We start from the raw sequence: 14,055 nt of genomic DNA, 5'->3' as shown, positions 1-14,055 counted from the left end.
AGTAGCCTTTGTATACACCAATAACAGTCAAGAGGAGAAGCTAATTAAGGACACAACTCCCTTCACCATAGTTTCAAAGAAAATGAAATACCTAGGAATATACCTAACGAAGGAGGTGAAGGACCTCTATAAAGAAAACTATGAACTCCTCAGAAAGGAAATAGCAGGGGATATTAACAAATGGAAGAACATACCATGCTCATGGATGGGAAGAATCAACATTGTTAAAATGTCTATACTTCCCAAAGCAATCTACCTATTCAATGCCATTCCTATCAAAGTACCTACATCGTACTTTCAAGATTTGGAAAAAATGATTCTGCATTTTGTATGGAACCGGAAAAAACCCCGTATAGCTAAGGCAGTTCTTAGTAACAAAAATAAAGCTGGGGGCATCAGCATACCAGATTTTAGTCTGTACTACAAAGCCGTAGTGCTCAAGACAGCATGGTACTGGCACAAAAACAGAGACATAGACACTTGGAATCGAATTGAACACCAAGAAATGAAACTAACATCTTACAACCACCTAATCTTCGATAAACCAAACAAGAACTTACCTTGGGGGAAAGACTCCCTATTCAATAAATGGTGTTGGGAGAATTGGATGTCTGCGTGTAAAAGACTGAAACTGGACCCACACCTTTCCCCACTCACAAAAATTGATTCAAGATGGATAAAGGACTTAAATTTAAGGCACGAAACAATAAAAATCCTCAAAGAAAGCATAGGAAAAACACTGGAAGATATTGGCCTGGGGGAAGACTTCATGAAGAAGACTGCCATGGCAATTGCAACAACAACAAAAATAAACAAATGGGACTTCATTAAACTGAAAAGCTTCTGTACAGCTAAGGTGACGATAACCAAAGCAAAGAGACAACCCACACAATGGGAAAGGATATTTGCATATTTTCAATCAGACAAAAGCTTGATAACCAGGATCTATAGAGAACTCAAATTAATCCACATGAAAAAAGCCAACAATCCCTTATATCAATGGGCAAGAGACATGAATAGAACTTTCTCTAAAGACGACAGACGAATGGCTAACAAACACATGAAAAAATGTTCATCATCTCTATATATTAGAGAAATGCAAATCAAAACATCCCTGAGATATCATCTAACCCCAGAGAGAATGGCCCACATCACAAAATCTCAAAACTGCAGATGCTGGCGTGAATGTGGAGAGAAGGGAACACTTTGACACTGCTGGTGGGACTGCAAACTAGTACAACCTTTCTGGAAGGAAGTATGGAGAAACCTCAAAGCACTCAACCTAGACCTCCCATTCGATCCTGCAATCCCATTACTGGGCATCTACCCAGAAGGAAAAAAATCCTTTTATCATAAGGACACTTGTACTAGACTGTTTATTGCAGCTCAATTTACAATCGCCAAAATGTGGAAACAGCCTAAATGCCCACCAACCCAGGAATGGATTAACAAGCTGTGGTATATGTATACCATGGAATACTATTCAGCCATTAAAAAAAATGGAGACTTTACATCCTTCGTATTAACCTGGATGGAAGTGGAAGACATTATTCTTAGTAAAGCATCACAAGAATGGAGAAGCATGAATCCTATGTACTCAATCTTGATATGAGGACAATTAATGACAATTAAGGTTATGGGGGGGGAAGCAGAAAGAGAGAGGGAGGGAGTGGGGTGGGGCCTTAGTGTGTGTCACACTTTATGGGGGCAGGACATGATTGCAAGAGGGACTTTACCTAGCAATTGCAATCAGTGTAACTGGCTTATTGTACCCTCAATGAATCCCCAACAATAAAAAAAAAAAGAAAAAAAAAAAGATCAACAGCTTATATATGGAAATCAAATGAGAGGTAATTTTTCTCTGTAATGCTTTGTGTTATTTATTTATGGCTTAAAATGCCTTTCTCTTTTCCAAATCAACAGCCTTCAATTTTAAATCCTTGAAGATTTTATTACCAAACGAGATCCTTAGACTATATCTACTTAGGGCACAGTTAAGTCTGTCATGAAGCTGCATGACAACCTAAAGGCAACACACTTTAAATGTTTGTCCAACTGAAATTTCAAGGCTCATTCCTCATATCTTTAGATGCTTTTCCTGTTTTTTTGTTTTTTTTTTTAATCACAGAGCAGGAATAAATACAATTAATGATATTTAAAATAATCTCATTTCAAAATCATATTTGTTAACAGGTTATGCACTTGAGTTTTGCGTTGGGTTCAAGGTACTTATATACTTGAGGATGTTTTCTAACTTAGTTTTCCTAAAACCTTGAAATTTGTACTAAAGAATAAAAAGAAAAGAGGGGTGGAGCAAGATGGTGAATTAAAAACAGCTCCTTACTAGCCATGCCAAGCAAGACAGAGAAAGAGAACTCCAGCCACCTCTGGCTAGGGGAACTTACCCAGGGAAATCACTCCAAGAGCACAGTGAAGCAATGATGGACTCCAAAAGCCAGTGAGGAGGTCTGGAGCTAGGAAAACTAGGACAGAAGGCAAGTGCTTGTGTAAGGAGGGGCTGGCCAGCTAGACAGCCCTCACATAGAGGACCAGAGACAGGAAAGGACTGTCTGGCAGTTTTATGATTTTGTCTAAATTGCTCACTGGAGCTGCCTTGCAAATGAGTGACTCCAACAGTATCTAGTGGCTGGGATTGAATACAGGATGGGGTGAATCTCCTATCAGTTTGGCTATTATCAGGGCACCACCATTGTGGGAAGGCCGCATTGGAGGAACAGTTCACAGAATTCTAGTGCACAGCCAGCTCTGGTGTGCTTGCTGAGCTTGGGCAATCAATCATTCTTAGGGTGAACTGAGCAGACACTTAACCTCCGGGAAGGCCACTTTGCTGGCAGGGGGCACTGTTTGACATACCTACTAAGGAAGCTGGAGAAGCTTCAGGACCCCATTCCCATGAGGATTAAAGGCAGCCAGCTCCTAATTAAGGGCAAATAAGTCAGGAAGACAGGACCGACCTCCTCTGCAACTAGAAAGTAGCTTCAACCCCCATTTTGTGTATAGCTAAAGCAGCATATGTGTTCTCCAGCTCCTAACATCACAGTGCCACCTGGTGTCCAGGCAATATATTACTACATATAGTTCTATATATATATTTAAAACTATATATACCTGTTATACCTATATATATTTCTTTCATTTTTGTTCCTTTTCCTATTATTTCTTAGTTTATTTTCTCTCTCTCTCTCTTTTTCTTTCTGTGACCTAGGTATGAAACAGCTCTGGCCACCAACCCAGGCATCAAGCTAGGATGAACAAAGGGCTGTCAGTCTACTCTGCCCCTGACTGATATAAGAGTAACACCACCAATGAGGTGCCGCTTTGCTATTTTCTCTTTTTGTTGTTGTGTTTCTGGTTGTTTGTAGTTTTGTTTTTTGGTTTGGTTGTATTTTTATTTTTTCATTTTACTTTAGTCATTAGCAAGGGCTCCTCCATTTTTATTAGTTTTCAGCCCCCTTTATTTTTTCTTTCTTTCTTATGTCTGTCTTTTTTTCCTCTTTTGGTAGAGATTTTTCTACTTCTCTCATATTTCCCACATAAATTCTCATACAACATAAGATATCCCTTTTTTTTTCTTTATCTTATAGAACGGTGGTTCTCAACCTGTGAGTCGTGACCCACAGGAAATGTATTAAAGGGCTGCAGCATTAGGAAGGTTGAGAACCACTGTTATACAAGGTGGATGTAAAAATCATGTGCAATTTAAATAGTTTAAATAGTGAATTGCACAAGAACTTTTAAGTCCAACATGTACAATTGTATTTTTAATATTTTTATCTATTTTTTTTAATCTTTTTTTTTTTTTCATCTTTTCTCTGATGGCTGGAAGGTTATAGCATTATTCTGGCTGGGAGTTACAACTTTGGTCTGACTCAAGGATGTCACAACTCAAGGTCTAGGATATCCTAATTTTGGCCTTTGCAAAGACACTATTGGTAGGTCCCCTCTGCAACACACTGCTGATTTTTATTTCTTCTATATTTGGCACAGGTGGGACTCACTTTTGCCTTTGTGGGTAAGGAGCTAAGGACTTCAAACAACCCACCCAGTCCAGCCCTCTAAACATCCAGATTTGCAGGTGTGGCCATAGCACTCTGCCAATCACCACCATTTCTTCTATCACTCTCTTTCTGGCTTCTCTCCTTCTCTTAAATTATTTTCATTCACCTTCCCTTTTTTTCTTCCTCTTTATCCTATTATTTTGTTTCTCCCTTCTTGCTCTTTAACCTTATCTTCCTTTTGGTCTTATACCAAAAGGCCATTTCAACACCTAAGCTCTAAGACAAGGTAATTTAAAGTGAAGGAAGTAATGAGAAGGAAAAAGAAGGGGAAGAAAGTGAACAAGAAGAAAACATACATAAGAAAGCACCAACAGAAAAATTTTGGCAACTTAATAAGCCAAAACTGAGCAACCCCCCAAACAACCATGAGAAAGGTAAAACAGACTATTCCCCTTGTAAACAATTAATGTAAATGACAGAAAGGGAATTTAAAATATAGATGGAAAAGGCACTAAAGGGAATTGATGAGAAAGTGGAAAAACAGAAATAAAAAATAGATGAAAGATAGAAGAATATAGAAAGGATATGGCAGAACTTAAGGAAATGAAGGAGTATATCTGGGAACTTAAAGATGGAGTAAGAAGCATCAATAACAGATTAGACTGGGCAGCGCCTGTGGCTCAAGGAGTAGGGCGCCGGTCCCATATGCTGGAGGTGGTGGGTTCAAACCTAGCCCCAGCCAAAATAAAAAAAAAAAAAAAAAAAATTTCTGAATAACAGATTAGACTAAGGAGAAGAAAGAATCTCAGAGGATAAAGCTCTTGAGCTAACCCAAGCAGTTAAAGAAGGAGAAAAGAAGAAAGAGAATTCAGAACATTCATTCAGAGAATTATGGGACTTCAAGAAGCATTCAAACATAAGAATTATGGGGATTTCTGAAGGGAAAGAAGAAAGCCCTAATCTAGAGGAATATTCGCTATCACCTTTACCATTCAAATAGTGCTGGAAGTTCTAGCCAAAGCAATCAGGCAAGAGAAAGATCTAAAGAGCATCCAAATAGGGTCAGAGGAAGTCAAACTCTCGCTCTTTGCTGATGAAAAAATCTTATACTTAGACAACCCCAGAGACTCATACACAAGACTCCTGAAGTGATTTAAAAAATACAGTAATGTGTCAGGGTACTAAATCAATGTCCACAAATGTGTAGCTTTTGTATATGCCGTTAACAGCCAAGTTGAGAAACTAACCAGAGACACAATTCCCTTTATAGTAGCTTTAAACAAAATAATATACCTAGGAATATACCTAACAAAAGAGGTGAAGGACCTCTATAGAGAGTTATGAAACCCTAAGAAAAGAAATAGCAGAAGATATGAACAAATTGAAAAATATACCATGCTCTTGGCTGGGAAGAATCAACAAAACAATCTGCAGATTCAATGCAATCCCCTTTAAAATACCAACATCATACTTTGAAGAACTGGAAAAAACAGTTCTTCATTTTGTATGAAACCAAAAAAAAAAAAAAAAAAAAAAAAAAAAAATCCCTGTATAGCCAAAGCAATTCTTAGTAATAAAAACAAACCCGGAGGCATTGCTCTACCAGATTTTAGGTTATAGTACAAGTCCATCGAGATTAACAATGTGATATTGACACAAAAATAAAGACACAGACATTTGGAACTGAATATAAAACCAAGATATGAAACCATTCTCTTACAGCCATCTGATCTTTGATAAATGAAACAAAAGCATATACTAGGGAAAAGAATTCCCATTCAACAAATTGTGCTGGGAGAACAGCATAACCACATGTAGAAGAAAACTGGACCTGCACCTCTCACCACTTATAAAAACTGATTCAAGATGGATAAAAGATTAAAAGCTAATAGATGAAATGAAAAAAAAAATCCTAGAAATAAGTGTGAGAAAAACTCTTGAGGATGTCACCCTGGAGAAAGATTTTATGAAGACTTTAGTGACAATCATAATAACAAAAATAAACAAATGGGACTTAATTAAACTGAAAAAGTTCTGGACAACTAAGAACTCAACCTCTAAAGCAAATAGACAATCTTCAGAATGGAAAAAGATATTTGCATGTTACAAATCTGACAAAGGCTTGATAAGTAGGAACAACAGAGAACCCAAATTAACAACAACAAAAAAAGAGCAAAAATCCCATCTATCATTGGGAAACAGACATGAACAGAACTTTCTCTGATGAAGACAGGCAAATGGCTAACAAACTATGAAAAAATGCTCATCATTCCTAATCCTCAGAGAAATGAAAATTAGTACCACCCGAAGATATCTTCACCTGACCTCAGTGAGAATAGCCCAAGTCACAAAGTTCCAAAGTTGCAGATGTTGGCATGGACGTGGAGAGAAGGGAAACTTGCACTTTTGATGGGATTTCAAACTAATATAGATTCTTCTGGAAAGAAGTATGGAGACTCCTCAAAGAAATCAAATTAGATCTTCCATTTGATCCTGCAATCCCACTGCTAGCTATCTACCCAGAAGGAAAAAAAAAAATCATTTTATCATAAAAACATTTGCACTAGATTGGGTATCACAACTCAATTTAAAATTTCCAAGATGTGGAAACAATTTAAATGCCCATCAACGCAGGAATGGATTTACAAATTGTGGTATATGTACAGCATGGAATACTATTCAACCATAAAAAAGACTGTGACTTTACATGTTTTATATTAACCTGGATGGAGTTGAAACATATTCTTAGTAAAGTATCACAAAAATGGAAAAGAAAATATCCAACGTACTTAATACTAATATGAAGCCAGCAGATGATCTAATTCATACCCACATAGGAGTAAAATTCAATTCAAGTTTGGGGGAAGGAGAAAGAAGGAGGGGGCAGAGAAAAGGAGGGGCAATTGGTGTGCTCCTGGTTAATGGGCACAATGTAAGGATGTACGGATGCAGGACACAACTGCAAGATGGGCTGTACTTAAAAAAATGCAAATACTGTGACTTGGTTGTTTGTACCTTCACATTAACCTGAAACTAAAAAAAGAAAAAAGAAAAATTTATCCCACACAAAATCAATAAGATTGTTATGCCCCTTCAATTACAAATAGCATCTACTTGAACAACATTTCTGAAGTAAATTAGCAGAGGTTACTATATATATAGTTATTATTTAACGATTTCATCTCCATGGAGACCATTAGAACTTCTGTAAATATAAACCCACCAAAGTGGTCAACCAGGTAAGAATAGTAAAAACAAAGGTTCAAGGAGTATAAATTAAATTACATTTCAACACTATTCATAAAAGGCAAATAACAAATAATACAATAGTTCTTCCATTCATAGGTTTTACATTATAGTCAGAGGGTTTTATTTTGTTAAGATCTTTGGTATATGTGTGAATGAGGGGAGAAAACTTATTGTTTTATGTTTTTGAAATTTGGTTCAAGTAGAAATAAATCTTAACATGACTATTTATCAAATTATTATTTTCCATGAAAAATGTGTCCCAAACTTATTACAATTTTAAATGAGCACATATTTAGCATTTCACAAAATAGTGAAATAAAATAGTGTTCACAAAAGAGGACACTTTTATAAATAATATCTATAAAGCACACGAATTAAGTAACCTTGTAAGTTTATGAAAATAAACTTATAATGAAAATGAAACTTAATGAAACTTATAAATGAAAATTTATAATGTTTGACATATTTTTGGCTTCAGTATTTGAAAAATAAGAATTTGTGTCTCAATCTAGTATACTTGCTTGAATGTAACCTTGGTGATTTGGCCATGATTTCAAATAATGTCTTTATATATACATTGAACAGACATTTTAATTTGCAATAAATCCTTCCTACCTCATATTGCCACCAGTAAAAGACCAAATGGAATTGTATATTTTTTGTTTTAATGTAAATTCAGGTTAAAAGATGACTTGTACTCCAACCCCAAACCCAAAGGAAGAAAAGAAATAACCAAAATCAGAGCAGAATAAAATGAAATTGAAAACAAAAGAATTATACAACAGATCAATAAATCCATAAGTTGGTTTTCTGAAAAGACCAACAAAGTAGATAAAACTTTGGCTAACCTAACCAGGAAAAAAAAGAGTAAAATCTCTAATTTCATCAATCAGAAATGGTAACAATGAAATAACAACAGACCCCTCAGAAATTCAAATAATCCTTAATGAATACTACAAGAAACTCTACTCTCAGAAATACGAAAATCTGAATAAAATCTACCAATACCTGGAAGTACGTCACCTACCAAGACTTAGCCAGAACAAAGTGAAAATGCTGAACAGGCCTATATCAAGTTCTGAAATAGCATCAACTATACAAAATCTCCCTAAAAAGAAAAGCCCAGGACCAGATGGCTTTACGTCAGAATTCTACCAAATCTTTAAATAAGAACTAGTACCTATATTACTAAACCTCTTCCAAAATATAGAAAAAGAAGAAATATTACCCAACACATTCTATGAAGCAAACATCACCTTGATCCCCAAAACAGGGAAAGACTCAACAAGAAAAGAAAATTATAGACCAATATCACTAATGATATTGTTGCAAAAATACTCAATAAGATCCTAACAAACAGAATCCAACAACGCATCAAAAAAATTATACACCACGACCAAGTCGGATTTATCACAGGCTCTCAAGGCTGGTTCAATATATGTAGATCTATAAATGTAATTCAGCATATAAACAAACTAAAAAATAAGGACTATATGATTCTTCCAATTGACGCAGAAAATGCTTTTGATATTATCCAGCATTCCTTCATGATCAGAACATTTAAGAAAATTGGTATGGAAGGGACATTTCTTAAACTAATAGAGGCCATCTACAGCAAACTCACAGCCAATATTGTATTGAATGGAGTTAAATTGAAATCATTTCCACTTAGATCAGGAACCAGGCAAGGTTGCCCATTGTCTCCATTGCTCTTTAACATTGTAATGGAAGTTTTAGCCATTGCAATTAAGGAAGAAAAGGCGATCAAGTGTATCCACATAGGGTCAGAGAGATCAAAATTTCACTCTTCGCAAATGATATGATCGTATATCTGGAAAACACTAGGGACTCCACTACAAAACTTTTAGAAGTGATCAAGGAATACAGCAGTGTCTCGGACTACAAAATCAACACCCATAAATCTGTAGCCTTTATATATATCAACAATTACCAAGCCGAAAAAACAGTCAAGGACTCTATTCCTTTCACAGTAGTGCCAAAGATGATGAAATATTGGGGAGTATACCTAACAAAGGACGTGAAAGATCTCTACAAAGAGAACTATGAAGCTTTAAGAAAAGAAATAGCTGAAGATGTTAACAAATGGAAAAACATACCATGCTCATGGCTGGGAAGAATCAACATTGTTAAAATGTCTATACTACCCAAAGCAATATATAATTTTAATGCAATTCCTATTAAAGCTCCATTGTCATATTTTAAAGATCTTGAAAAAATAATACTTCATTTTAAATGTAATCAGAAAAAACCTGGAATAGCCATAACTTTACTCAGCAATAAAAACACAGCAGGAGGAATCATACTACCAGACCTGAGACTGTACTATAAATCCATAGTGATCAAAACAGCATGGTATTGGCACAAAAACAGAGAAGTAGATGTCTGGAACAGAATAGAGAACCAAGAGATGAATGCAGCTACTTACTGTTATTTGATGTTTGAGAAGCCAATTAAAAACATTCAGTGGGGAAGATTCCCTATTTAACAAATGGTGCTGGGTAAACTGGCTGGCAACCTGTAGAAGATTGAAACTGGACCCACACCTTTCACCATTAACTAAGATTGACTCTCACTGGATAAAAGATTTAAACTTAAGACATGAAACTATGAAAATACTTGAAGAAAGTGCAGGGAAAACTCTTGAAGGAATCGGCCTGGGTCAATACTTTATGAGGAGGACTCCCCAGGCAATTGAAGCAGTATCAAAAATACACTACTGGGACCTGATCAAACTAAAAAGCTTCTGCACAGCCAAGAACATAGTGAGTAAAGCAAGCAGACAGCCCTCAGAATGGGAGAAAATATTTGCAGGTTATACCTCTGATAAAGGTCTAATAACCAGAATCCACAGAGAACTCAAACATATTAGCAAGAAAAGAACAAGTGATCCCATCTCAGATTGGGCAAGGGACTTGAAGAGAAACTTCTCTAAAGAAGACAGACGCACGATCTACAAACACATGAAAAAAAGCTCATCATCCTTAATCATCAGAGAAATGCAAATCAAAACTACTCTGAGATATCACCTAACCCCAGTAAGAGTAGCCCACATAACAAAATCCCAAAACCAGAAATATTGGTGTGGTTGTGGAGGAAAGAGCACACTTCTACACTGCTGGTGGGAATGCCCACTAATACGTTCCTTCTGGAAGGACGTTTGGAGAACACTTAAGACCTAAAAATAGACCTGCCATTCGATCCTATAATTCCTTTACTAGGTTTATACCCAGAAGACCAAAAGTCACAATATAACAAAGACATCTGTACCAGAATGTTTATTGCAGCCCAATTCATAATTGCTAAGTCATGGAAGAAGCCCAAGTGCCCATCGACCCACGAATGGACTAGTAAATTGTGGTACCTATATACCATGGAATACTATGCAGCCTTAAAGAAAGATGGAGACTTTACCTCTTTCATGTTTACATGGATGGAGCTGGAACTTATTCTTCTTAGCAAAGTATCTCAGGAATGGAAGAAAAGTATCCAATGTACTCAGCCCTACTATGAAGCTAAATTATAGCTTTCACATGAAGACTATAACCCAACTATAGCACAAGACTATGGGGAAAGGGCCAAGGAAGGGGAAGGGAGGGGGGAGGTTTTGGTGGAGGGAGGGTAATGGGAGGGGCCACATCTATGGTGCATCTTAGAATGGGTACAGGCGATTGCACTAATGTACACAGCTATGGTTTAACAATAAAAAAAAAAGAAAAGGAAAAAAATTATAAAGCTCACTTTAAATCTATACAGAAATATTGCAGGTGAAGAATACATAAAGCTTTGAAAAAGAGAAAAGCTGGAAAACTTTCACTACCTATTATGAAATCCTATGATAAAGTGAGAAAAATAAGACAGTATGGGATTAGCAAAGAAGAGAGCAATAGAACATTTACATAAAAAATAAAGTATTTGGAATCAGAGTGAACTAATGTATGATAAGGGAGATACTGTAGGGTAGTGGGAAACAATGGTCTTTAAGTATGTGCTGCTAGATTAAATTTCCTTATGGAAAAAATTATCTTGACTCCCTACATCATGCCATACACCAAGATCAACTACATGTGGTTTGCAACATATACAATAAAGTCTTAAAGAAGACAATCACCTTTAAAGCACATTTCAAAACTTACCTAAAATAATGAAGTAAAAAGTAAAATAATAAAATTTAAAGAATAAAATGTAGTAAATAATCCTGTTGACCTTTGAATAAGCAAAGAATTTTAAAGATTTTTTTAAATGACACAGAAAATTGCAAAGGAGAACAATAATTTACACAATATGAAAACTAAGAGTATTGCATTTTTCAAAAGCAGATTGAAAAGAATGAAAACGCAACCCATAGAATAAGCTGTGATATTTGATACACATATATCTAACAAAAGGATATGCCCAGAATATGTAGACTACTATAAATCAATAGAAAAGATGATTGTCAGACTAAAAGCACAAATAGTTAAAAGAGTCGGTCTGAGACAAAACAGAGTATACAAATATCTAATGAACATATGAAAAGTGCTAAGTTTCATTACTTGGTCAGGGAAATGCAAATTCATCTACAATATATTGTGACTACCATACTAAACATGAAGGACTGAAAATAGCAAGTGCTAACAAGGATATGGTACAGTAAGAACTCTGTGATAGTACTGATCAGGGTACAACTTTGTGCAATCACTTTGAAATGTTTTGACACTATCTACTGTAGCTGAATATGAACATATCCTATGATCTAACAATTCTATTCTTAAGGTACACAGCTGATAGAAATGTACACATAGGGTCACAAAAAAAAATACCACTAAAATATTCTTAGCAATACTCTTCAGAAGCCTAGATGTTGAAATAAACTGCAGAATTTTTTTCACAATGGAATACTATGCAACAATAAGAATGAACAATGCAACAACTTATATAAATCACAAATAATAAATGTTGATGAAAAAAGCTATATATTAATAGAAAAGACTTCCTGTTGTTTGATCCTACATCAATGTACAAAATTTCCAACACAGGCAAATTCATGTTGTTGAAAGATGAGCATTGTTTAATTTTTGAAATAGTGACCAGAAGTAGACAAAGAGGGTTCTTGGATCCTGGTAGTTTTCTGTTTCTTACTCTGGACTTTGGATTTCATGAGTGTGTTCAGTTTGTGAAAATTGGTCATCTTGAATTTGTATGTATAAACAATATATGTTATATGTGAATACAAAATTTTGTTTTTGAATTGCAGCCAAAAAAGTCCATATGAATTGATTGGTTGTTTCAGTAGTAGGCTGAACTAAGACACATCTGGAACCTCTCTTTTGTAGGAAGGTGAGTCCTGCTCCAAGGACTAGATGTCAGGGACAGAACATCAGTCAGTAGCATTACTGGATTATCAGGGCAATAGCAGAACACATTTAAGGGAAAGGGTGTGGAAGAACTTCAATCCTAGGGTAATGCTAGAATTTAGGCACTAAGGAAAAAATGAAAATCAACAAACACATTAGGGACATTGCTCAGAGGAGTGAATTATCAGTCCTATTAGATTTAAGATAAAACTTCAGATATACAAGTAATGTCAATGTCAATTAAACCAAACATCAAACTCCTAATATACACATACAAGCATAGAAATGTACAATCTTCACAGGTGAATCAGGAGAACAAGGAATCTCTCCCTCCTGAAACACTGGTGATACTGTAGTCGAGTGAGTAAAACTAGAGAGCTAGAGCTAATAAGCCAAGAAGCGAAGCGTATGCAACAAGTTTTCAACCGCAGGGGAGTTGAGTAGGAGTCTATTATCCAAGAGGACAAAAATGCAGATCAAATGACCAAGAAACCCAGCAGGGCACAGGACTGGGACGCACATTTGGACTTGGTACCAAGTAGAGCTGGCTTTACAGATTGTTCTGCATTTGTAAATACTATGTACAAGATTGGCTATACTTCAAGATTCAAGAAGACGGTAGATAGCCTCTACAATAGTGATTTTCAAACTTTTAGCTTCAGGGCCTTTTTACTTAAAAGATATTAAGGATATCAGAGAACTTTGATATAAGCAAGCTATGTCTCTCTATAATTACAACATTAGAAATTAAAACAAATTTTAAAAATATTCATCGTTCTATCTAAAATCATTAATAAAACTAATGCACTTTTACAAATGATTTTAAAAATCTGTACAACAAAGAGTTAAGAGTGACATTTGTCTACATTTTATAATTCTCCTTACTATCCCTCCTAATAGAAACGGCTGGACGTTCTACACCTGCCTTCTTGTTGCTTCACTGTGTTGTGATAACAAATCAGGCCGCCTCTGGAAACCCCTTTATTCATGAGAAATGATAGTTAAAGAAGCAAATAACAGCTTAGTGTTATTAGAAAATTGTGTGATGTTATAGACCCTCTGAAAAGGTCTCTAAGAAATCCAAGGGTCTCTGGAATGTGCACCAAGGATCACTGTTTCATAAATGCCAGTTTGATTTCAGACTGCAACTGATCTTACACAAGCAAGTTGTCTGAACCTATACTCAAGTATCACAGCATGGAGCTTAATATTTTTGAAAGAATATGAGAATCTATTCTCAGAATAATAGGTCAAGGAAAAGCTTATTGGTGGCTTGTCTAGAAATGGAAGATAAATTTACCCTAGAAATGAGATGAATTTTTCAAAACAAGTTTCAGTTGTCATCTTTATTGATCCTTTAGAAAATCTTTGGCTAAACCAGAGGAAGATTTGTAAAGACACTAACGGGAATTATTTAGAAAAGAACAATGTGA

The 14,055-nt window shown here is 35.6% G+C and overlaps 1 non-coding gene across 1 annotated transcript; it reads right to left on the bottom strand.

The window, feature by feature from the left end:
• Positions 1-3,213: 3,213 nt before the first annotated feature.
• LOC128568290 (small nucleolar RNA SNORA48) lies at positions 3,214-3,353 on the bottom strand. Its single transcript, XR_008375100.1, has one exon. It is a non-coding gene; the product is annotated as a small nucleolar RNA SNORA48 (small nucleolar RNA).
• Between the last annotated feature and the right edge of the window lie 10,702 nt (positions 3,354-14,055).

The sequence above is a fragment of the Nycticebus coucang genome, chromosome 16 (assembly GCF_027406575.1).
Source record: "Nycticebus coucang isolate mNycCou1 chromosome 16, mNycCou1.pri, whole genome shotgun sequence".
Lineage (NCBI taxonomy): Eukaryota > Metazoa > Chordata > Mammalia > Primates > Lorisidae > Nycticebus > Nycticebus coucang.
This window is presented reverse-complemented; position numbering and strand designations above follow the sequence as displayed.